This window comes from Erpetoichthys calabaricus, chromosome 8, assembly GCF_900747795.2.
Source record: "Erpetoichthys calabaricus chromosome 8, fErpCal1.3, whole genome shotgun sequence".
Taxonomy (NCBI): Eukaryota; Metazoa; Chordata; class Cladistia; order Polypteriformes; family Polypteridae; genus Erpetoichthys; species Erpetoichthys calabaricus.
In genome coordinates, this window is record NC_041401.2 from 114,963,537 (window position 1) to 114,989,541 (window position 26,005).

At 39.6% G+C, this 26,005-nt stretch overlaps 1 protein-coding gene across 1 annotated transcript in view; it reads left to right on the forward strand.

Moving 5' to 3' along the window:
- The first annotated feature begins 2,833 nt into the window (after positions 1 to 2,833).
- Positions 2,834 to 26,005, forward strand: part of vil1 (villin 1) — a 108,871-nt gene continuing 85,699 nt past the window's right edge. The window contains exon 1 of the mRNA XM_028807317.2: positions 2,834 to 2,975. The gene's annotated coding sequence lies outside the window, so the exon portion shown is untranslated. The remainder of the gene's footprint in view (positions 2,976 to 26,005) is intronic.

Here is a 26,005-nt window from a genome sequence, read left to right on the forward strand (position 1 = left end):
ATGCACTCTCTTTCAGAATTTCTGTTGCTTTGGGCATCAGTTTCTGCGATATATTGCTTGCTGATAATGTCACGTACACCACTACCATTTTTTTCCTATCAGATTGTGTAACAGGGATTTATTTAACTTGTTTAATTTCTCCAGAAATCCCTCATTTATTTAATAATATTGACTTTAGTTTTTATTTTTATTCTGGATTTTCCTATATTTGCCCCCATTCATGACTTGCAGACTTTGCGTGCCTCTCCCCATTCACACTCAGTGTCACTGGAAAGTGGTACGTAGAGCCTTAGCTCCCATTCTGATTGTTTTTCTGTTGAAAGTAATGAAATGGGTGATATATACAGTATACCTTTGTTTTTTCTTCTTTATAACACTCATTTGGCCTTCTAGTGTAACTTGTACCCCCTTTTTTCTTTTCTATGTCCTGTGAGTGCAGCGGGGATATAAACTGCTCAAAAACATGAAAGGAACACTTTGAAAACACATCAATAGGAAAAAAAAATCCTACTTGATATCTATACTGATATGGACTGGGTAATGTGTTAGGAACGAAAGGATCATTTGATGGAAATGAAAATTATCAACCTACAGAGGGCTGAATTCAAAGACACCCTGAAAATCAAACTGAAAAAATGATGCGGCAGACTAGTCCATTATACCGAAATTTCATTGCAGCAACTCCAAATCATACTCAGTCATTTATATGGCCCCCACGTGCTTGTATGTATGCTTGACAATGTCAGGGCATGCTCCTAGTGAGACAACAGATGGCGTCCTGGGGGATCTCCTCTCTGATCTGGACCAGGGTATCACTGAGCTCCTGGATGGTTTGAGGTGCAACCTGGCAGCGTTGGATGGACCGAAACATAATGTCCCAAAGGTGTTCTATTAGATTTAGGTCAGGCGAGCGTGGAGACCAGTCAATGGTATCAATTCCTTCATCCTCCATGAACTGCCTGCATATTCTCGCCACATGAGGCTAGGAATTGTCATGCACCAGGAGGAACCCAGTACCCAATTGCAGTCGAGCTCCACGGTGCCAGGCAATGAGCACAGGGCCCACTAGAGGATGTCGGGCCCTCAGGTCACCCTCATGAAGTCTGTTTCTGATTGTTTGGTCAGAGACATTCACACCAGTGGCCTGCTGGAAGTCATTTTGTAGGGCTCTGGCAGTGCTCATCCTGTTCCTCCTTACCCAAAGGAGCAGATACTGGCCCTGCTGATGGGTTAAGGACCTTCTACGGCCCTGTCCAGCTCTCCTAGAGTAACTGTCTGCCTCCTGGAATCTCCTCCATGCCCTTGAGACTGTGCTGGGAGACACAGCAAACCTTCAGGCAATGGCACATATTGATGTGCCATCCTGGAGAACTTGAACTACCTGTGCAGCCTCTGTAGGGTCCAGATATTGCCTCATGCTACCAGTAGTGACACTGACTGTAGACAAATGAAAAACTAGTGAAAAAACAGTCAGAAAAGTTGAGGAGGGAAATATGTCAGTGACCTCCACCTGTTAAACCATTCCTGTTTTAGGGGTCGTCTCATTGTTACCCCTCTAGTGCACCTGTTGTTAATTTCATTAATACCAAAGCAGCTGAAACTGATTAACAGCCCCCTCTGCTACTTAACTGACCCGATCAATATCCAGGAAGTTTCACTGACTTGATGCTATACTCTGATTAAAAAGTGTAATTTAGTTTTTTTGAACGGTATATATTACGGGAGGCTGATGATGTGTTTGTTTATTTTTCTGTATCATCCTATTCAGACCTCTCATTGAATAAAACCTGAACATCACCATGACTTCCGTGCAATCCTTTTGGTTTCCTTTTTCACAGCACAGAGTAGTGGCCATGTCTCAGAAGGAGTGGCAGACCAAGGACCGGCTACACTTGAATGTCATACCGTTGTGTTGGGCAGACACGTGGCAACTAGTTTACACAACTGATCAACTGGGCAGAAGATATAGTAGGTGCGATAAAACTGACGGGGGGTATCCTTCACTAACAATTTATCAATAACTGCTAGCTACAAGAAATTAGTAATGAGATAGGGACAAGGGTTTTAGTTGGAATGTTGTGTGTCTGTGACTGGAACTAAACATCATTTCACTGGTTGCAAAACAATATCGATTTGTGAATTTATTTTTGGGGTTAAAACTCTAAGTTTTGTTGTAAATTCAATTCTGTGCAAATTGCTGGCTTATCACTAATCATCCGGACAACCTTTGGGAAGAACTGCTCAGAAACAAGAAAGTCTTCAGAGTAGAGGCTTAATTCATGGGGATAGACGGGAGCCACTTGATAAAGAAGATGATGCCTTCTGCTAGAGGTGTATCAGATATGGCTGACTAACCAGCTAAAACACACTACTGGGATTTAATGTCATATCTGTGGATATTACTAAAGTGGAGGCCCTCACTGGAAAAAAAAACAATGTAGGCCAACACTGCTTAGCTAGCTGCCAGAATGATACAATCTGTGGAAAAACCACGCCATTGTGATTTAGTAGTCCTAGTTCCATAGATTGTGTAACAGAGCATTTGTCCTTGTCTACTTTATAAGGTGAAGACAGGCTTAAGGGTTACAAGGTCAGGTTGAAAATTTACAGATACTTGAAAGCGGGTATAGTATTTAGAAATTGGTCTATAATAAAGAAGGAAATAGGAAGAGAAACATGGCCAAAGGCTGTGGTTCATGTAGGGGGGTTACAGAGCATGTCTGAGTTCCTTACTTGTTCATTTGAGCAGAGCCTGAGTCAGAATGAGCAAACACCTGTACGCAGACGCAGCCCACACTTCCTTATATGGCAAACCTGCAGAAGGCTGCTTACAGCGTCGGCTCAAACTCAGGAGGCAAAGTTCACTGGCTGCTTGAGGACACGCTGCCAGAAGCTCTCCCCCTGGACTCAAGCAGCAGCAGCAGCAACACCGTCACCAGCAGTCCAGTAGTGCACAACCGGTTCAAAACCAACAGGTATGACAAAACATTTGTGAGATTTCTTTAATGCCGTGGTTGGAGTAGGTTTTACATCCTGTCTTTCCTTCATTAGTGCAGTTAGACCGCAATATTTTCATGTTCATTTGAATTGAGGTGTGTCTACACCTGAGTGGACCTTTGAATATAAGGCTGTGCCTGGCAAAGGCTATAAAAATGAGAAGTCTAACAGGATTATTATCTGTCAGAGTCTGCTGATTGATTTAACTGGTATGGTTCCTTTGTCCCCAAGATCCATAACTGTCTAAAATGGGTTCAGTAATGGATGCTGGGTATGCACTAAGAAATGTGACTGGAGAACACAAACTGAGCTAAGAGTTCTTTTTATTTCAGCATGTTTTGCAAAAGTAATTGCTGACTGCACTGCAGAGATTTAATTCCAGCATCTGTTTCTCCATCAACCTCATGACTGGACTCTAAAAATGCAAGAGATCGAAATGTTTCAGAAGTGTGGACATTTCCGAATATGGCTTCTCAGAATTAGCATGTTTAAAGAAGCTGTAGATAGAATTTAAGCTCTTTCAGATGATAAAGCCAACTGGCAGCCCTGGCCCATTCATCAGTTACGAAGAAATGGGTATAGTAGACCTCACCACAGGCGGCCTTCTACTGCTTGTGAGAAAGATGATGTGACTCCCTGAGATGCACTTGCGTCTTGTTGGTGACAGCATCCTGTCTTGTGGTTTAAAATGACTAGATAAGCTCAGCAACCCCCTGCAACTCTAAATTTGTTTAAGTGGTCTTCAGAATGTATGTATGTATGTATATAAGGCAACGTGTGCCTACACATGAATCATCCTTGTACTGACCTGTAGCAAATATGCATCTCATTTTCATCATTTCCTCCTCTTCTCGGCTTCTAGTGAAAGCCACTGACTTGATCATTTCCTTCAAAGCTATTTACTTTCTTAACAAAATTTGAATGTAACCAGAAAAAGAGAATAACGCATAAAAAAAATTTAGACATGCTAATATTAGGAATCGTGCTGCTCTAGTAACAGAAATTTGCTCAGAGGAGTGATTGCTTTTTTATGGGTATATTTTAAATGAGTGACCATCATCAAAAAGTAAGATAGATAGATAGATAGATAGATAGATAGATAGATAGATAGATAGATAGATAGATAGATAGATAGATAGATAGATAGATAGATAGATAGATAGATAGATAGATAGATAGATAGATAGATAGATAGATAGATAGATAGATAGATAGATAGATAGGAATATGGAGTCACAGAGGTTAACACTGCTACATTACAGATCCAGCTAATTCGATTCCAATTTTTTTCTTTGCAATTATTTTTTTATTGCAAGTAAATTCTTCTGAACGTAATTTTTAGAATATGGTAAAAACAGCTTAATCAAGGAGTAGGGATAGCAATGAAAGAAAGAGATTTGAACCCAATCCGACATGACTACTTTCCCTCCCACGTAACTAATCCTCGAGAATGAACAGGAAAGAAAGAGAGGGAAATGGTGTGTGATTTTGACTGAACTCCATTCCATTACTAGAACAGCCACCATCTGTGTGGAGTTTCTGTGTTCTCCCCATGTCTATGTGTTTATTAGATTCTCCCAACATCGGAAAGACTTACAGATTAGAATGATTCAGGACTGTAAAATGCTGCATGAGAGTGTCAAGCGACAGACTGGTGTCCACTTTTGCCCATTTTTCTGCTTTGTACTTGATGTTGCCAGGGTAGAGGAAAAGAGATTTTCAACAAATAAATGGATGGATCCAACTCTTAATTCTGGTTTCAATTTTAATCACATTCTTGAGTATGAGCTTAGCAGGTGAAAAAATCTGAAGATACTGCTGACATCTAGAAAGTGAGCCTTCACACCCTGTGGTCATTACATTTGTCTTTCTGTTTGGGGTAAAGAAAGAAAGGTCTGCCTTATAAGTCTTTCAAAAGATGTAAAAATAGTCTCCTTCAATCTCTTATTCAAATTAAGAAGAAGTTCCCATTTAGGGATGAATTTTTGAGTTTTCCCTGTAGTGCAGAATTGGAAGCCTTCAAGTTTGTAACCGGTTGTTTCAGTACCACTCTCAGTAGAGACTTCCATCCATCCGTCTACCCATTAAGTGAACCTGCGTGTTTCTTTACAGGGTCTTAAGAAGGCAACGCATATCTTAGCATTATTGGGCACAAGGAAGAACAATCCAGGCAGATTAGCAACATAATATATTGAGGGAGCTGTGAGGACCCATAAAATTATATCTGTGACTTAGATGTCACAATCAGTGGGTGCTACTCTTTAAGATAAAGAACAAATGTCACCACTCTGTTACTGTTTAATTATGGTCAGAGAAAGTTAGGAACGGTTAATGTGTAATTACCTAAATTAATGCCCAAATGCAGGAAGGAATTACTGGGGAAATTTCAAAAAACAAATTCTAAAGTTCTTACTGGACCTGACTTCAGTTTGTACATCGACTGCAATGGTGCTGCTCTCACTTGCCTGCATAAATCTGTGATTCTTATATTCATTTCAACTTGATCATGTTCTTTTTTCAGGACAATTCAGCCTACAAATATCATTGATCTTGCACCATGCACAAAGTCATATTACATTCTCAGCCCCCCTACCCTGCCTTTCCCTAAAATGCTTTCAAAAACTTAGAGTACACCATACAAAAAATCTTTTGCAGTGCTCTAGGATCCATATATCATTTGACAATCAGCACACAGGCAGGTTAAGGGACTTGCTGAGAGTCACACAGTCAGCTGGAGGTCCAGTACCTTACCCACTAGGCCCCACTGTCCATCTGAACGTAAACAGACAAAAATAGAAACTACACTCTTAACATCTTTTAACATTTATGCTTCTAATGCTGAAATCAATAACTGAACTCAAAACGTTGCCTTCGTCCTTAAATACTAATCTGTAAACCATTGTCTTTGTACAGCAAGGCAATGTTAAGTTAATACAGTACAGCAGTGAGTGAGTAACATCACACTACATTCAGAGCCAAATGGCCTCAAAGGTAGAGGGACAATCTCATTTCATTTCACAGGCACTTCCCCTCATGATGTCAAAAGACGGGTGGAATCAGATAAGAAAGGCTGAAGGTCCAAAGGCGACTGTAGAGAAGAAGCTTGCCCTTCATACTCGTCAAGAGTTCATCTTTATTAGACCGCTCTTTGCTATATCTTATCAGTCTCTCATTTACAGCAGCAATGTATGTACAGTATGTCCTTTGGAATTAGCACTTGGCACAGGTCATTTATAATGGAGGAGGAAAAGAAAGAAACATGGTGAAAATCAACTTTGCACATGCATAATTACTTCATTGTAAAAATAGAGGGGTGTCTCCAAGATACGAACGATAGATAGATAGATAGATAGATAGATAGATAGATAGATAGATAGATAGATAGATAGATAGATAGATAGATAGATAGATAGATAGATAGATAGATAGATAGATAGATAGATAGATAGATAGATAGATAGATAGATAGATAGATAGATAGATAGATAGATAGAGCAGACCGTTTGCTGTTGCACTCCAAATTGTGGTCAGGTCCTTCCTGTTTCCTTTAATTATCCTTGAGATGTGTCTAGGACTTATCTGGAGTCCACCTAAGGTAAACCAAATTAATGGGACACTGTATAGAAATAAACACGCCTGTGTAAGTAAGGTCCCACAATCCACACTGCATGTCAGAACAAAACCCAAGCCACAAAGACAGTGTGGCAGGCAGTGGTTTAGGCTTTGGACTTCAAACACTGAGGTTGTGGGTTCTAATCCCACTGCTGACATTGTGATCATGAGTAAGTCACTTGACTTGCCTGTGCTACAATTGGAAAAACCATTAAGAAATGTAACCAGTTTTTTCATAAATGTTGTAAGTAGCCCTGGATAAAGGTGTTAGCCAAATAAGTAAATGTAAAGTCCCAGAAGCTCTTTGTAAATATCCACAATCAAATTGTGGTGAGGCATAGAATAGGGCAAGAGGGCCAAACCATTTCTAAAACTTCAGGTGTTCCCAGATGTGCAACTGGCACAATGATTAAGAAACAAGAGAACTTCCTAGGAGAACCTTCCTAGAGTTGGCTGTCCAGCTAACCTGACAAAATGGGCAAGAAAGGCCTTAGTCAGGGAGGTGACCAAGAACAGGTCAATCTACCAAGTTTCAGAAGTCCATTGCTAAGATGGGAAACCTGTCAAAAGGGTGACAATCGTACTAGCACAGAAACAATTATGATAGAATATCTAGTAAGAGGCCACGCATGAACAGAGGGCATATAATAGTATGCCCAAGGATTCTGAGAACAAGAGGAAAAAGATTCTCTATGTCTGGTGAAGACCAGACACTGGTCATCATCTGTTTAATATCATAACTATGGCAAAGCATATTGGTGGCAGCATCATGCAATGTGGGTGCTTCTCACTAGGCTCAAGGAGACTAGTCAGAACACTCAGTAAAATACAGAAAGGTCTTGAAGAAAACCAGCTCTGTAGTGCACACAAGCTCAGACTGGGGTGACAGTTCACATTTCAGTACAACAAAAACCCGAAGCACACAGTGAAGACAATGACAGAGTGGTTTCAGGACAAGTCTATGACTGTCCTTGAGTGGCCCAGAAAAAGCCCAGAACTAAACCCAATAGAACATCTGGGACAGTCTTGAAGATGGCAGTTTACAGTTTCACTGCCCAAATCCTGGTGTGTAAAGCTTGTACAGACTTACCCAAAGAAAACTCAAAACTGTAATTGTTGCTAAAGAGCTTGTACAAAGTAGTGAATTAAGGGTATGAATACTTACATGAGTAAGAGATTCCAGTTTTTGATTTATAAATAAATGTGTTATCCTTTACGAAAACAAGTTTCAACTGTGTCATTAGGTCAACTAATAAATCTAATGGTTCTATCTATCTATCTATCTATCTATCTATCTATCTATCTATCTATCTATCTATCTATCTATCTATCTATCTATCTATCTATCTATCTATCTATCTATCTATCTATCTATCTATCTATCTATCTATCTATCTATCTACCTTCCTGTAAGCCCTCACACTACCCCTTCTTCTTCTCATCCTACCATCTAACATATAGAATAGCTCAACGGTAGATTTCAACACAATGCCTTCAAAAGTTTCCACTCCTTTTCTGGGCCTGCCTCTTTCACAGCACGTTTACAGGCAGCTTATTAGATGCAAGATAGCAATGCCCCTTTGAGAGGGTGCCAGTCCATTACAGGAATCCAAATTCACACACCCACACTCACTGAAACCAATGAACTAAACCTGTCTATCTTTAAGATGTGAGAGGAAGCCATTGTGTCAGGAGAAAATCCACACAAACACAGGATGAACGCTGAATGTAATCAAATTAAAATGAATGCAAAGTTGAATCAGCAATGATAACTTCTACCCTACATTTCCTCTTATTTAAAAACAATTCAGTAATCTGTAAAGCTCAGTTTTCTGCTGTTTCTCTTTGTTTTCACTCATCTTAATTAAATTCTTTCCCACTGCCTTACCCAGTTCCAGTTGCCAGGTTTCCACTGACCACATAGGGATTTGCCTCTTAAATGCTGTAATAATGACACAACTGGTCATTGTAATGACTTTCAGCTTGAGACATACAGACTTCAGTTATGAAGTACTTTCTACTTAAATATGAAACACTGTCTATTTCGGATTATAATTTTTCATTTTCTGTCCCCACAACATACATTGCCTCAGTATATTGAAGTATTTTTTTAGTTCTTGAGGGGTCTGGTTTCAAATCCTATTCTGGTCATGTTTAGGTTATGTGGACACCAGGGGGCATCTCACACCCCAAATCCAGACACAGCTACTCCAAATTCAAATTGAAGGTATCCAAGACAATTGTATTTGGGAACAATACTTTAACAGGTTTCCTTTTTTCATAGCACAATACAATATTCTTCTTTCTTTTCCTCCTTCATTCCTCTCTAGGTGAGTTTTGCTGCAAAACTTTTGCCCCTACTCCACTGCTAACTCTAATTGAGACAGAGACACTTTGTTTAACGTTGGACCCACAAGTACTTCCAGTACATCAGAAACATACCTCAGAAACAGTTTTGGGTCAGAAGGGGCTCCATGAAAACAGGAAATCCTTCTCCCAGTAGCTTCAAAGCTGCCTGGTCAGATTGCATATCCCATACAGCTCTGTAGGTGTCCAAACAGCAGCAAAGCTAGAGGGTATGCTGCCACCCAGGGTACCGAGGGAACATGTATTCCTAAGAGGCAGCCTCTCACTGCCCTTCCATCATTCTAGTCCCTCAACCAGAGAACATACTACCAGCCATATCAGCTAGGATTCCAGCCTACCCATACATGCATATGAACAGACAGCAATGCAATTTTCACATTTTATTTGCAAACTGGGCAGCTGAAAATCATGTTAAACAAATCTTTTTTAATAATTTCATGCTTCCCATGACACATGTGGTTTTTGTTGTGAGGGCTGGTGAAAGGTTGTACCATTTTTTTTAATAACATGACATAACAAATAAAATTCTATCTATCTATCTATCTATCTATCTATCTATCTATCTATCTATCTATCTATCTATCTATCTATCTATCTATCTATCTATCTATCTATCTATCTATCTATCTATCTATCTATCTATCTATCTATCATATAGTGCCTTTTCTATCTATATGATGATGAGAATTACTGCCTCACAATTCCAGACTGTTATGACTGGCAGTACACAAGATGCTGAAATGGGCGAGAAGGCCTCCGAATGCATTACAACCAGCCAGACCAGGAACTCACTGAGTCTGTTTCTAAAATAGGGCTTACCCCAGAAAGCCTAACCCCAAACTCATAATGCAGGCTTCAAAGGCATGCACAAGCCCAAAATGGGGCTCAGACTTTTAAAAGTTCAAAATATTCACAAATATCGTAAATACTCGCGGATATGTTCTCCTGCGGATAAGTTCGGACTTGATTTTACCATACTGTATAATTTACGGTATTTTATGATGTTGGATTGTATAAGTCGAATGCAGAAAACTATTGGTCCAAGTGATTATGATATGCTAACGCCCACCTGAGAGAGTAACCACAGAGCACACAGCCTTTTTTTTTTCTATGTATTATGTGTACATGACCAAACGGTAATACCCGAACTATTCCGAAGCAACGTTTGCACTGCTTTGTGCTTTTTGTATCTCACACCCTCATACACCTTTATCGTAAGAGAATCCCTTATCTACAATGGAGCATTTGATCAAAAGAAAATATGAAGTTGGTTTTAAATTAAAAGTAATTGAAGCGGCAAAAGAAATTGGTAACTGCGCTGCTGCAACAAAATTTGATGTGTCTGAGAAACTGATGTGAGATTGGAGGAGGCAAGAAGATGTAAAACAAAAAATTAACTGTCTAATTTTTGAATGGGCGTATAAGTCGGGGTCTGATTTTATGATCGATTTTTTGGGTTTCAAGACCCGACTCATACGCGAGTATATACACACACAAAAATGCCCTTCAAAGGAGAAGACAACCCCTAGAGCTTCTTGCTTGAGAAGACAAGGCCAACAACGAATCTTTCTTAATGAAGAATTATGTAAACAAAAGAAGAAAAAAATGCTCAAGCAAGTAAAACAGCCAAAAGAGTAGATGCCTAAAAATGCAACCCAAGGTAAACAAGGTCAATGCATTATATGGAAAGTCAGAATCCAAAAACAAGCAAAAATCTGCAATAACCACAAAATCCAATAACAAATTCAGACATAACAATCCTAGCTCTTCAAAAATGAGTGAGCCTCTGTGGGACTCATCTCCTCCAGCAAAATATAAGTTTGGAGGGTGGTGCCTCAGCAGTTACATTATGGTGGCCCTGCCTCTTAGGGTTCTGCCCATAAAACACAAGGAATGTAGCCTTGAGGCTCATTTACACAGTACATAACAATTAAACAATATGTACATAAAAATATTAACATTCTATACAAAAGCAGAAAACAAATAAAAATAATAACAGCAATAAAAGAAAAGTATACTTAATAAATATAACAAAGAGACAATTCCTAGTCTGGCAACTGTCTATGTGGGTTTTGCACATATCTACATATCTGCCTGGTTATTCCAATTCTTTCCATATTTCAATGCCATTCATGCATTATGACAACTCTCAACTTTGTTGGCAGTGAGTACATGTGGGCGTGTTCAAGAGTGGGTCTGGCATCACATCCAGGGTTGTTTTTTTTTTCTTGGGCATGATCCTACCAGGTTAGGCTTCGGCTCGCCATATACTGTATAAAAAGTAGATTTACAAAATGGTGGCTGAATGGACCTGCTGTGGGTTGGCACCCTGCCCGGGATTGATTCCTGCCTTGTGCCCTGTGTTGGCTGGGATTGGCTCCAGCAGACCCCTGTGACCCTGTGTTCGGATTCAGTGGTTTGGAAAATGGATGGATGGATGGCTGAATGGACTACTGGTAGGCTTATTTCACTAAAGAGTAGTCAGCAGGATACATTTTGCTGTTGTTTATTTTAAAACAATGGTGCTGGAGGTAGTGTACAGTATGTTCTAGACACTCCTGAATACAGCTAACTGTTATACTGTATTCAAAAGGCAAGGATACCGAAACATGGTGGCTAATAATTAATTTCTCTTGAAATTGTTTGCTATAAGCTTAAAACATTTTCTTATCTTATCTCTAGTCATAATTGTGAGGAACATCATAAATGAATGAAGCACTAAGTGTTTTACACAACAGCAGCAAGTTGAAACAAGCGTACTGTACACAGGGCTGTCATTTGGCCATATAAACCATTCTACGGGCTAAGATGCAGTCTTTATTTGCCTTTCAAACTCTTGACCTACACAAAAGCATGATATTTTATTTAGTGCTGTTTTATAGTGAAAATGAATAGTGTATATATTGTGGACTGGGTTGGAGAGTGTGCTCATGAGGTGTTCGTAAATCCAAAAAAGACAAAGGAAGTCAAAAGTGTAAAATTAACAAAGATGGATAACTTTGGCAGCATGGTGGTGCAATCGTAGCACTACTGCCTCACAACAAAGCTCATATCCCAGGTGCCCCATGTGTGGAGTTTCCATGTTCTCCCCATGTCTACATGGGTTTCCTACAACAGTCCAAAGACATGTTGATTTGGTGAATTGGCCCTAGTGTATATTCACAACCGACACCCTGTCCAGGTGTTGTCCCTGCCTTGTGTCCAATGACTGCTCGGATGGGCTCTAGCTGCCTCACAACCCTGCCTGGGACTCGGGTTAGGAAAATGAATGGATGGAAGAATGATAACTGTACAGGGAGACCACAAATAATAATAAAAATAATAATTAAGATCCTATGGACCAGACACCCCTGATTATCACGTGGTGTACCACCACCAGTCCCCCCTCCAAATTGATAACTCACTGCTGGTCTCCTTTAAGACAACTCCACACCATGGCCTTTCTTCCTCCCACCTCACCAAACATTCACATCCTTACTGAAAGCTAACTCCAGCTACTATCATAATGTCATAAAACAATGCACATTTGCAGCACAATAGACTCTTCCCAGAGAAGGATAGACAAGCTGTCCTCACAAGAATGCATGTGAACACGTGGTGTTTCACAACTATATAGTGTCCCTCTAGCGGCTCTGGGAATTTCATATGAATTAATACTTGGATCCCATATCTACACCATGGACCAATATTAATTTCTTTGTAGAAAGCACCACGCTAATCATAAATGATCCAGCATCCCATGCCTCTCTCACAAAGTGTGTTAATGTTTAACAACTGGAGGTCAACAAAGTTCAGAAAATCACTCAGTGAGTCAGAAGTACTGCTTGAAGGAAAAGACTCTTTCACCATTAGGCCATACTGTCTGGACACCATAAGCTTATTAGTGTGCCTACTAACTGTTCGGTAGCTAACCTGTGCAGCTGGGTTTTTTCTCCCCTTATGATCTGTGCCCTAGACAAATGGCTAATAGGCCTTCATGGTGGCACCAGCCCTGGACGGTATTTAAAATTCTGAGGAAGCCACAAACAACACTATATCCGCAGAGCAGCATGTTCAAATGAGCACACTGAAATGGTGTCAATAATAGAAACATACAGGTGTTATGAGAAAGTGTTCTTCCAATTAATTCTTTGGCATTTTATTAATTTACCAATATTTATTATTGTTCTTATTTCTATTACTGTATTTTATTGATGAGATTGTTACTGCACCATTTCGACTAGACACCTCCTTTGTTGTTCTTTTGTTGTTGGAAAAAAAAAGCTCATTGCTGGTCACATGATCTATAGCAGCACTGCATGAGATGTCATCTTTTCTGTGCCTATTTATGGAATTGCTAAGGTACTTTTAGCATCCGAGATTCTGGATAAAAGTCAATTTAAGCTTTGCAATTTTCAGTACTTGTATAGGGACGTTTTTTGCACTGGCTTTTTTAGCTTTGTGTTTTGCGCAGCATTACGTGCTTTTATGATAGGTTCTCCATCCTCCCAGACAGAGATAACTCAGAAAGTATATCTGACCATGTTTTTGTGCTTGACCTTTAGTGTTTTCTGTTCCAAATCTACTTTTTCTTCAGTCTCTCTTGACGAGCATTGTCAGTGCTCATAAACAAATGAATGTGTCTGGAATTATTGGGGATAATCGATATCATTTTTGCACAGATGCTCACTATACTTTCTTTATTTTAACCTGTAATTTTGTAACTGTGTCCTTCACACAGAGGATCAAACCGGTCAGAATGGTAGCATGTGTGAGCACAGAGGACTTATTTTATGGCAATTAAAAATGACAGAGCAGAGGACAAATCACTAATGTCTACAAAATGAGCAACCAAAAACAAAAAGACGTGCTAAACTAGTTCCAAGTTGAAAACAACACTGGGCAAAAACCAAAAGTCAAAAAACAAATGTCTGACAAATTAGTATTCTCAACATAACAGAAGGACTTCCACTTGTGAATAAAGTTTGGACAATGGCAGAATATGTGGCTTCGCCTTGAAAAAGATAGCCACAAAATCCACATGAGCACGCCTCTAGCTGTCATGATTTTAGAGGTTTATCACAGTCAGAATTAATTTCTGTTCATTTTTGTATTATGTTAGTTTTATCGTTGTTGTTAAATTTTAGCATTATTTTGTTGATGCCTTTGTGGCACTGTGAATTTTCCCATGATTAATGCCATTTTGTGTTTTACCTTTGTGGCTGCAGCCAGGCTGTTGTTGGCAACAGACCAAAACTACATCACTTCATCGCCTGTATTTGAGATTGCGGAGGGCTGTCTGTCAATTGTCAGTCTGTGAACACAAATTGAAATGAATGCTGGTATGCTAGTGTAGTTAGGGCTGAAGATTCGGAGCTTTATTTTCTGTCTTTTTGACTTTAATGTTTGGGGTTTGTTTGTGGCTAGGCCTTTTTGATCTTCTGGTTTTGACTTCTGCCTGTGTCTTACTTTGTCCATTTCTTTTATCTCCTGATCCTGTTAAAATGTGTCTTTGCTTAGGACTTTTCCCACCACGGGCTTAAGAACAGTCAATGGGTGACATCACAGTGACCAAAATCCAAAATCAAAACATCATCACACGATGTTGAAACTGCAAAAAATATAAGTAAATAAATAAAATACAACAAGACTTCATTATTTTTTTTATATGTGACAAAAGACTCTAAATAAAATAATTCATTATGATTAATACAGCAAATAATTAAATCATTACAGATATTCACTCAGAAGAATTCCTAACTTGCCAATACAGTAATGTGGTAAATATAATGTGTTGCAGACATTTACAACTAACTGTAAGACACTGCTTGTACTCCCATTGCAATAAATAAATAAATAAAATAATAGGTAGGTAAACAAATGTAGTGTACCCTGATCTTGTAACTCACCTTGGGTAAGGATGTCTGCAATAATGATAGCAATATTACTGAAATATAAAGTTCAACACCTATGATGGTGAACCAAACATAATTGTGTAGATGGATGGTCACAGCTAAAATGTACAGATAATAAAGAATATAGAAATCATAGGTGATGGAAGTAATTCAGTCAGTCAGTCAGTCATTATCCAACCCGCTATATCCTAACACAGGGTCACAGGGGTCTGTTGGAGCCAATCCCAGCTGACACAGGGCGCAAGGCAGGAACAAACCCCAGGCAGGGCGCCAGCCCACCACAGGACACTCACACACATGGGACAATTTAGGATTGCCAATGAACCTAACCTGCATGTCTTTGGACTGTGGGAGGAAACCGGAGCACCCAGAGACACGGGGAAAACATGCAGACTCCACGCAGGGAGGACCTGGGAAGTGAACCCAGGTCTCCTTACTGCGAGGCAGCAGCGCTACCACGATGGAAGTAATTGACATTGTAAATAGAAAGCTGGCTTCTATGGAGTACAGCCTAGTAAATGAGTTATGAAATGTATGAGATGCACAACAACCTCTGAAGAAACATCTGCAGTGTCGTGTCTGCTTATTCCTACAAACACTTAAATCCACCCGACTATGGTGATACAAATTTTGATAGACAACTGAACGGGCTGAATCTTTTCAGACACTAAAAGGAACAATGAAGTTCTATACTTTAGTACATTCCTGCTCTCTGTCCCAAAAAGGTCTTTGATATACTTTTTTTTTTTTTATTAATCCCCAAGGGGAAATTGTCTTTTTGCATGACCTTTGGGTGTCAGAACACTGGGTCAGCCATTTTAAAGCGCCAATGGACCAATTTTCAGGTTAAGAGCTTTGCTCAAGGGCCCAATGGAGTAAGATCCCTTCTGGCAATAATGGGATTTGATTTAGCATCTTTCCAGATACCAGCACATATACTTAGCCTGAGAAATTGCCATTGTGCCTAGTGATGTGAAAATAAAATTTTCTCATAGGGATTAACAAAGTATATCCTATCATATATTCTTATTTATCATGATGCTGGAGAGTGGTGACATGGTGAATGTTGATAAGACATGCAAGTAAGAGCTCTGTACACAAGACAATATTAGCACTACTACTTCCTGGCAGATGCATTAAAAACTGAAGGCCGTGATTGCATTTAACTGGCAGCTTTTTGATAAGACAAGCAGCCTGATCTAAAAGTGACATGAGGAGGCTGGATTAGAAAGCAAAAAGAAAAGATTATGTCATAGTGAAATTCTTGTAGAGGTTTCATAACAAACAGTCATAGTTTCTTGTAAAAAATCCAGAGGCCTAACTCAAAATCGTAATGGTTAGTTTCTAAATGAACAAAGAGAGAGCCCTAACCAAAATAAACCACTGCTCACACAAAAGTATTTGTTGCAGAACACACAAGCTGCGGAACACCATCTTAAATAGCCTCCATGTGACGTCACACGTTACATCGACAGTATTCATGAGAAAGCAACTGCAAAAACACTGGGAAGACAACGAGACTGCAGTTGTTTCAAAATACCACAATATGGCAGTGAAAACAGCAAAAAAAAAGTTGTGAATAATGTATCATGGTTATTTTGGTAGCACACTAGCAAGGGTGATTTATTAAAGGAGATTGAAAAGAGTGTAGTCAAAGCCAGGAAAAAGGGGTCAAATCCAAGACAAACTGCACTGTAACCAAACTAAAATGAGAATCAAAAATCTTCTTCAAGGTTTCAGAAGAGACCAAATATGTAGTACAGAAAAAGATTTGTTTTAAACAAAAGACGATCGTCAAAAAAGGCTTTTGGAATCTACAAACACGAATGAGGAAGTGCCTTTAAACCAGTTCATGACCTCTGAGGACACACCCCTTGACAACACAGAGCTGTCCTAACAAAAGGATGGCCAAAATGATGGCAAAATCAGTATAATTCACAACAAAAATAAGCTTTCAGTCAAAAAACTAATAAGAGATTTGGAATCTAGGTTTCCAATCTGAACCTCATAAATCTGTAAAGAAAACTGCATAAAAATAATAATAATAGTAATAATAATAATACAGGGATATGCCATTTTCTAACCCTATTAATCCAGACCAGGGTCAGTAGGGGGATGCTGGATCAATCCAAGCTAGCTGTGTGTGTCAGTCCAACGTAGGGTGAATACACACACACACACCCAACACACATTAAGGACAATTTAGCATCACCAATTCACCTAACCTGCACCTCTTTGGACAACAAGAGGAAACCCACACAGACACAAGGAGAAAATGCAAACTCTAATACTGGGAGGACCTGAGGTGCAAACCCTGGTTTCCTTACTGCAAGGCAGCAACTCCACCATTATACCACCATGCCTCCCGTAAACAGGGCCATAATAGTCATAAAAACCAAAAATAATGAGTGAAATTTTTACAACTAACAAACATAGTAAGATCCCCAGAAAAATAATACAATGAAGAACAGTTGAAAAGCAAAGTTCTCAACAATTTTACTTCAAAATGAAAATATTAACATGGTCATTTGGAGGCAGTTCACAGAAAGTTGAACATCAATGTAAGAAAGTTATTCTCAAACAAATAGTTGTAAATCAAAGTCAAAGTCAAAGTGAACTTTATTGTCACCTCAACCATATACAAGTATACAGATAGACGAAATTGCGAAGCTCAGGGTCCACAGTGTAACAACATGACGTGCAAATAATAAATTAAAAATAGAATTAAACATTTAAATTTAAAATTAAAACACAAACAAGACAAGACATTGTGCAAAGACAAGACAAAGAAGTAGCAGCAATATTGATGTGTAAGATATGTAATATAATAAATCCATCCATCCATCCATTTTCCAACCCGCTGAATCCGAACACAGGGTCACGGGGGTCTGCTGGAGCCAATCCCAGCCAACACAGGGCACAAGGCAGAGAACCAATCCTGGGCAGGGTGCCAACCCACCGCAGAATATAATAAATAAATAATAAATAATAGATAATACAGAAATTATCAGTGTATGATGATAGTTGTTTAAGACATGTGTAAACAATGACAGGTCAGAATGTTTCACAGCAGAAGAATAACAAGAGTGTCAAAATACTTAAAGGTCAGTAGGAGATTTTCAGTTCTTTTCTACCTGCACACTCGTCTTTGCAGGAAAGTGGCTTACATGTATAAAAGTTCTGTTTTTAGAGGTGGTTGAGGCCGTGAGGAAGGTCACAGGGGGCAGCCTGGTGTTAAGGAGTCTAACAGCTTGGGGGTAAAAACTCTCCTGCAGCCTGGCAGATCTGGCTTTGATGCTGCAGTATCTTCTCTTGGATGGCAGAAGTGTGAGAAGTCCATGTGAGGGGTGTAAGGGGTCCTGCACAAAGCTGCAGGCCCTGCGGACACTGCGTTTGTAAAATATGTCCTGTAGTGAAGGGAGAGGCACCCCAATAATGTTCTCTGTTGTCTTCACTATCCTTTGCAGGCGCTTGCGGTCGGATATGTTGCAATTGCCATACCAAACAGTGATACAGCTGGTCAGAACACTCTTAATTGTGCCTCTGTAGAACATGGTGAGGATGGAAGGGGGAAGACATGCTCGCTTCAGCCGCCTCAGGAAGTGTAGTCTCAGCTGGGCTTTCTTGATTAGTGATCAGGGGCCTCATGTATAAACGGTGCGTACGCACAGAAATGTTGCGTACGAACCTTTCCACGCTCAAATCGCGATGTATAAAACCTAAACTTTGCGTAAAGCCACGCACATTTCCACGGTAACTCATACCTTGGCGTACGCAATTTCTCCGCTCGGTTTTGCAGACTGGCGGCACCCAGCGTCAAAGCAGTGCTACTGTTCCTGTGTGATCACCCTTTCTTAGATCCACATCCATGGCGGCGGCTTTATATATACACTGAAATTAACCGCATATCGTTCATAAATTTAATGCATCTGATTGTAATTAACCTGTAACAATATAATGGTCCACAGAATGGTCAAACTACTGTTCCTGTGTGCTCATCCTTTCTTTCTTAGCTCCACATTCCTGACGCGGCTTTATAAATACACTGAAATTAACTGCATATTGTTTATTAGTGTAATGCATCTGATCGTAATTAACCTGTAGCAATATAATGGGCCAGGGAATAGCCATAGTATTCCAAATACCATAACTGCTTTAGCGTTGTTACGCTCACTGCATCTTGTTCTTCTTTTTGCTGTTCCCGTTAAGGGTTGCCACTGCGGATCATCTTTTTCCATATTACTCTCACTGCACCACTCGGAGTATTTATATCACTGTATCTGAGTGTGAATCACAGCAGCAGATGACCGGAAAGAGAATTATCGGTATATAGTTTCAAGTAGCCTACACACTACCTCAACCACGGCAAAAAGCGTCAAAGCCTTTCCTGTACGGACCTCGCGTTAAGTTAAGTACAATCACCTCACTGTAAACTTACACTACAGTTATAATACTGTATTGCACAACCTGCGCTACTTTATAAAGCGCGTATGATGACAGTATCATTTTTAAGATGAAATGCAGCAAAATATGTTGCTTATAGTATACAGATAAAACTTTAACTTCATTTAAATAATCTGTATTGTTAATAATTAAACATGTGAGGACACGGTGCCGCAGCGTATAGCTAGTTCAAGGATAGCTCCTGCCTTGCGCTGGTGCTGACGCGACACTGGAAGGATAGACGAATAGAATAATTAAACATGTACTACGAAGATATTTTAATGTTCCTTAAAAGTTTTGAAGAATCGGCGTTCTAAGCTTACAAATGGCTTAACGTCTATTACAGAACTGATTGTGTGGCGATTGAAGAAAGAAAAGTATGGACAGGAATTGGAGGTTAGTACGTTTGAAAGAGACAGTACTTCTGTAATAAATTATTTCATCGAAGGTCGCACATGGCGCAGCAAGCCTCTTGCGTGAGATATGAACAAGCACTGCGCCACCGTGTTCCCATGTTTAATAACATGCTTTCATTCCTATCATCATGAAAATGATATCACGTATACATCTCAGTATTTTAATTATTCAGAGAGCTGTAATATCTTGAATGCAATGGATTCTGTGTCCTGTCGGAGAAAGAGAAAGAACGGAAGCACGTAGTGATTCACACACAGAGCACATAGAAGATCAAACACAGAACAAAGCATTTAACATGCTACTTGAGAAACTAGTAAAATAAACGATTTTAAGATGAAGTTTATGATGTTCTACTTTAATGGCAAAATAAACTACGTGATTAAAGTGGAAATTTCGAGATTAAAGTTGACATTTCGTGCTTTTTTCCCCACTGTGTGCCTATGTTTTTTGTTTGTACCCTAATACGCTTTCATATGACACTCAGACGGTGGGCTACGACTTGCCTTTTCACGGCGACTTTGATATGTGATTTCTTTTTTATTTCGGGCACTGTGCGACTTTGTGAATTTGATCTTTCGAGTTTTTCCGACACTCTGTCACTCGATCAACTTTCTTTTGTTGCTTATACCACTGTTTAAACCAACAAATAGTACGTTTTTCCTTTGCCTCCACTTGGTATTTGCTGAAATTCTTATATTTTCCCCTGTGCTTTTCCCATTGTCTTTTCACAGAAGGCTATTTATATTGATTTGCATATTGAAAGAGGCGTAATTCTGGGAGGAGTTGGGGCGGGACAGAAGGCGCGTGCACGTGCGTTACTTTTCACGCCGATCGGGATTTATGTAGTGGAAGAATGTGAAATTTTGCGTGCGCACAGATTCCTGCATCTGGATTTTTCTGTGCGTACGCACAATCCCGCTTTTGTGCTTACGCCATGTTATAGTGTGAGTTCTACGCACGGCGTTATACATGAGGCCCCAGGTGTTATGTGTCCACGTAAGTTCCTCAGTTATGTGCACACCGAGGAACTTGGTACTCCTAACAGTCTTCACATCTAAACCATTGATGCTGAGTGGGATGTGGGCAGGACGTGATTTTCTGAAGTCCACAATTATCTCTTTTGTCTTGTCGACATTGAGAGATAGATTGTTGTCTTCACACCATGCGGACAGCCGTTCCACCTCATCTCTGTATGCTCTTTCATCATCCCTGCTTATGAGTCCCAGCACAGTCGTATCATCCGCAAACTTGATGACGTGGTTGGTGTTGTGCCTGGCTGAGCAGTCGTGAGTCAGCAGGGTGAACAGCAGTGGACTAAGCACGCAGCCCTGCGGTGCTCCAGTGCTCAGTGTGATGATGCTGGAAGTGTTGCAGCCCATCCGAACTGACTGGGGCCTCTCTGTCAAGAAGTCCAGGATCCAATTGCAGAGGGTGGTGTTCAGGCCCAACCTGCTCAGTTTTACAACCAGCTTTTTAGGGATGATTGTGTTGAAGGCAGAGCTAAAGTCTATGAATAGCATCCTGATATATGTGTCTTTTTTATCCAGATGTGTCAGGGAGAGATGAAGGGCAGAGCATATGGCATCCTCAGTTGACCTGTTTGAGCGGTATGCAAACTGAAGAGGGTCAAGGGAGGCAGGGAGATTAGTCTTTATGTGTGACATGACTAACCTTTCGAAGTACTTCATTATGATTGGTGTGAGTGCAACAGGTCGGTAGTCATTCTGGCATGTCACTGATGACTTCTTCGGCACTGGTATGATCGTGGTCAACTGGAAGCATGCTGGGACTGACGACTGGCTCAGACTGGCACCAGCCAGTTGACTGGCACATTCTTTGAGCACACGACCAGGTATGTTGTCAGTTCCTGCAGCCTTGCGTGGATTGACTCTGGATAGAGTCCTCTTCATGTCATTTATGGAAAGACAGAGTGCCTGGTCAGTGGAGGGATGTGTTGCTTTTCTCGCAGGCTCTTTGTTCTGTGCCTCAAACCATGCGAAGAAGTTGTTCAGCTCATCCGGAAGGGAGGCATCATCATCGCTGCTGTGTGGGTTGGGCTTGTAGTTTGTAATTGCCTGAATGCCCTGCCATATACAACGTGTGTTACTGGTGCTGCTGAATTGTTTGTTGATCCTCTGCGCATATGCCCACTTAGCTCGCCTTATAGTGCGATAACTGGACCCTTGTGATGCTATCCAGTCAGGCTCCTGCCACCTTAAACTGGATTAATCAGGCTTGTTGATGGATCCCATTGCCGAATTGTGCTTCTTACCTATAGAAGGTAAAAGTGACCTACTATATTCTATTATTTATAGTATAAAATAAGTGAATAAACATTGCTTGCCAGAATGGTCTTTCATGAATAAAACATTTTTCTTATATTCCTCATTTTTTAAACTAAAATGTTTGAAGTTGTGAAACAGTCTTTTACAGAACAAATGAATAAACACATTTAACAATCACAGATAATTGTGTTAAGTTAAATCGTGGTAATTTAGATAACCCAGCATACGTCTGCCGTTGCTTTCTGTTTTGTGCCTGTAAGTGCAACGATTGATTTTGGTTCTCCACATTGACAGAATTTGAATTTACACATTTTAGCCAAGGATGACTCACAAATAGAACAGATTGACACCTATATAGAGGGGCACATCAAAGCTAAATGAGAAGATCACATCAAATTCTCTGATCCCCTCTGTCTGTCTGTGTTTTAAGCTTTGAAGCTCCAAACAAACTTGAACAAGCAATCCATTTGTAGATGGGCAAAAATGAACTCCAAATATTGAAACAGCACAAGTGGCAGGAATAATGAAAAAGATGTGGACATAGGCTGAATCCACAATAGACAGAGGCACCCTGGAGGACAGCTATCTAATTTAGAGTAAGCATCACAATCCTCTGTTCATCCCTCTAAAAATCCATTAATAAAGTGCAGAGTTAATGGGAACCACAGGCTCTCCCAGGACTTTTGGGTGCAAAGCAAGGAGTGACTCTGGAAGCGTGGAGTGGATAAGTACTCTCCATCATAGGGCACGCTCACACATACTGACATGGGCCATGGGCTTTCTCTGGTTTAAGGGTTACAGGGACAAAGATGCCATCACCAGATGTAGGGCAGCAACTAACCATGGAGAGGAGGCTAACTGTACACCTACATCTATAGACATTATTATTATTTTTTAGATTCTTAAGATACCCCAGGCTTCCACATGACCCCAAATCAGTTTAAGCAAGTTTGACGATGGATGAAAATCCTTAAGACTAAAGTCTACTGGAGACAGAAGAAAACTCACTGGCCATGACTTACAAATAACGTAACGTGTTTCTTTTGTGTTGTTGCGGTCCTGTTGTATTAGTAGGCATCATTCCTGTGATCCACCTGCGCTGGGTGCAATGTGAGTAACTCCATATGCAGATCATAAATTAAAACAGAACAGTACTTTTGGTAGGTGTTCTGACAACTCAAAGAACAACAGTGAGGGCAACAAAAATGACCAAACATTGTGAAAATGTGTTGTGGAATCGAATTTAACATTATCAGCATAAGCATTTGCTTATAATCAAGACACTTGTGCGAGCTACGAGTTAATTTCAGTTATTTAGGAAATGCAGATCAGGCCCAAAATGCTTTACAAGGAGGCAACATCAAGTCCTTCTCATAGTCCCAAACTCTTTTTCCTCACTATTAGTGAAATGGTTGCTTTTTATTTTGGCATTTAAAAGTGGAAATCTATTATAAACTTCTGTATGAGGTCTGAAGATAAATTATTGATTGAGTAGGAGTTAGTAGTATCCGTGGACGTGGGGTTTCTTATTTATTTGACAAAGGAGAAGCTTATGAGAAAGCCCTAAACAAAGTCCAAGACAGGCCCTTTTAGGTTCTCTCACGTCTTTACATTTTAAAGAAAGATACATATAGCACATGATACCTTGAAATTCCTTGCAAACATAAGAAAACTGCTAAAGGTAACAGTTGAGTAATTGCTATGGCAGAAAACGCCTGTCATCGAGATGTCTAAAAAGTGAAAGAGCATTGGAGCACAAAGGCCCAAGGAGTATCTGCGCCTGCTTGATAAAACTATAAAAGACGACCTTAGGCTGCTGCTGACATTGTTTTTGGCATGTTGACTTGGGCCGGCTGTTTAAACGATGATTAACTTCTTAATGCTATCTACAGTCGTGATTTCTTTTTGCCTGTTCTGTCTGAGGTATTTTGAGTTGGATTACACTTCTTAACACATTTCCCCTTACCTGGGTACTAAAATATTATCAAAGACAATAATGCTATTACATAATCTATTTTTTTAAAAAAACAATGGGACACAAAGGAGGTCTAGCTTCTTTTTTGGATTACCTCACAGTACAGACCACTCAGTGAGGCCTCCAGGGTGCGCTCTGACCACTGCAAAGAGAACTCATGTCATTGTTATTTCACAAGCACATATGCTGCATGTAAACAACCTGCAATGCTCTAATAATATTAAAGGAGGTTTTAGAGGAGCATATGAAAGTTATTTTCCTTTTCCTTGTTTTAAAAGTGACCCATCAGTAGCCAACAGGATCGTAGTTGGTTGCGTCTTCTTGTTTCAATGCTTCACTGCACAATTGAATTATAATTACACCCATCTGGTTACAGTTTTCTCCAGATTTATATTCTTCCCCTGTGCCCGCCTGATTGTGTGATTTCGTCTTGGTTGGAAAACATCTTTACCTGGGACTGTTCCAACTTCTACGAATATTCACATATGACAGCATCATGGTAGGACAAAACTTCACATAACTTTTACAAAGCTGTTCGCAAGGGATTTCATTTCATAACTACACCACCATCATCTGCATCTGTGAAACTGGACTGCATCATGAGTGTTTATTGATTTGTGCTTAGTATTTTGTTGGATATCTTTTTTATCTGTGATTTTAATCATTTTTGTTATTTATGACCATAAATATACACACAACTTTATTAAAATCAATTAAATTTTGTAAAAAGTTACAGCTCACTAATGAACTGCTGAACTACGCACTTTGTATGGGGGATACCACGCATCTTAGTCTTGGCAGCCAGCAATCACACACGTGATTTGCTTGCAGAGTGATCATCCTATCTCACATTTCTCACAGCTAATATTATCTTATTTAGTGCAATAAACTTAGAATATATAGTAATTATGGGCCCAAAACGTATTCACACATTTTTGGATTCACAGAGGTCCTAGGCTAGTAACCCCCGTGAATCTTAACCGATAACTCTATATATTATTTGTGTGTTGGATTCAAATTTATAAAAACAAACCCTACATATTGTGTTAGTTACAACATTCTTGCCATTTCTGTTTTGACCATGATTCTGATTCTGAATTTAGCTCAGTTCTTTCTTTGTTTTTGGTTCCTAACTCTCAATTGAGAATTTTACCTCGATTCTGCCTGTTTCTTCCAGGTGCTTCCACTTTGATGACAACCACCAGTCACTTTTCTTTCTTGATATTTTTTTATTGTGGAGGAAGCTAAAAACTACTTCCACAATGTTAAGGACAGACTGAATGTTGAGATTATTTGGAGGTCAATGAAAAGAGATTTAAATGGAAGGCTAAATTGCCAGCCAAAATTCTTATATACCAGAATGCAAAACAGAACCAGTGAACTAAGTCAGAAATTTTGTTTAACAAACTTTTAAGCCAAGAGAAGTTTGTAGAACATTTGCAAATAATAAACACGTTTTTAATTCAAAAGCTAGATTGCTCAGAATGACCCATCCTAAATGGCCAACATGTGTTATGTCAGTGTCGATCAAATGGTGGCAGCTGGCAGTGATAAAAACACAACATGGCCTCCGCCTTAAGAAAACACAACCGAATGGCAGCCATAAACAGCAAAAAGCCTTCCAAAATGGCAATGGAATAATATTGTTATGATGATAAAAATTTGATTATTGCAACAACCGTGCGATACCTTTAAATTTACATAAAGAAAATGCACAAGGACTTTCTGTTTCCCCTTGATTTCATTTCCTGGATGTTATGTTCTTCTTGAACAGAATGCTTGATTTTCTCTGTGATGTTAGTTGAGACGTCACAAGGAATCAGAATGAAATGTGATATAAGTTAACTAACACACACATATTATTATACAGCCACATAGTAAAGCACATCATGTGACATACAGAAAAATTCAAAATAATGGATGGATTTTAAAATAACTTTTGTCTTTTATAATACATTTCAGGATTAATAAAGCTGCATTGCATTGTGTGTTTGCTGCCTCGCAACAAGGAGATC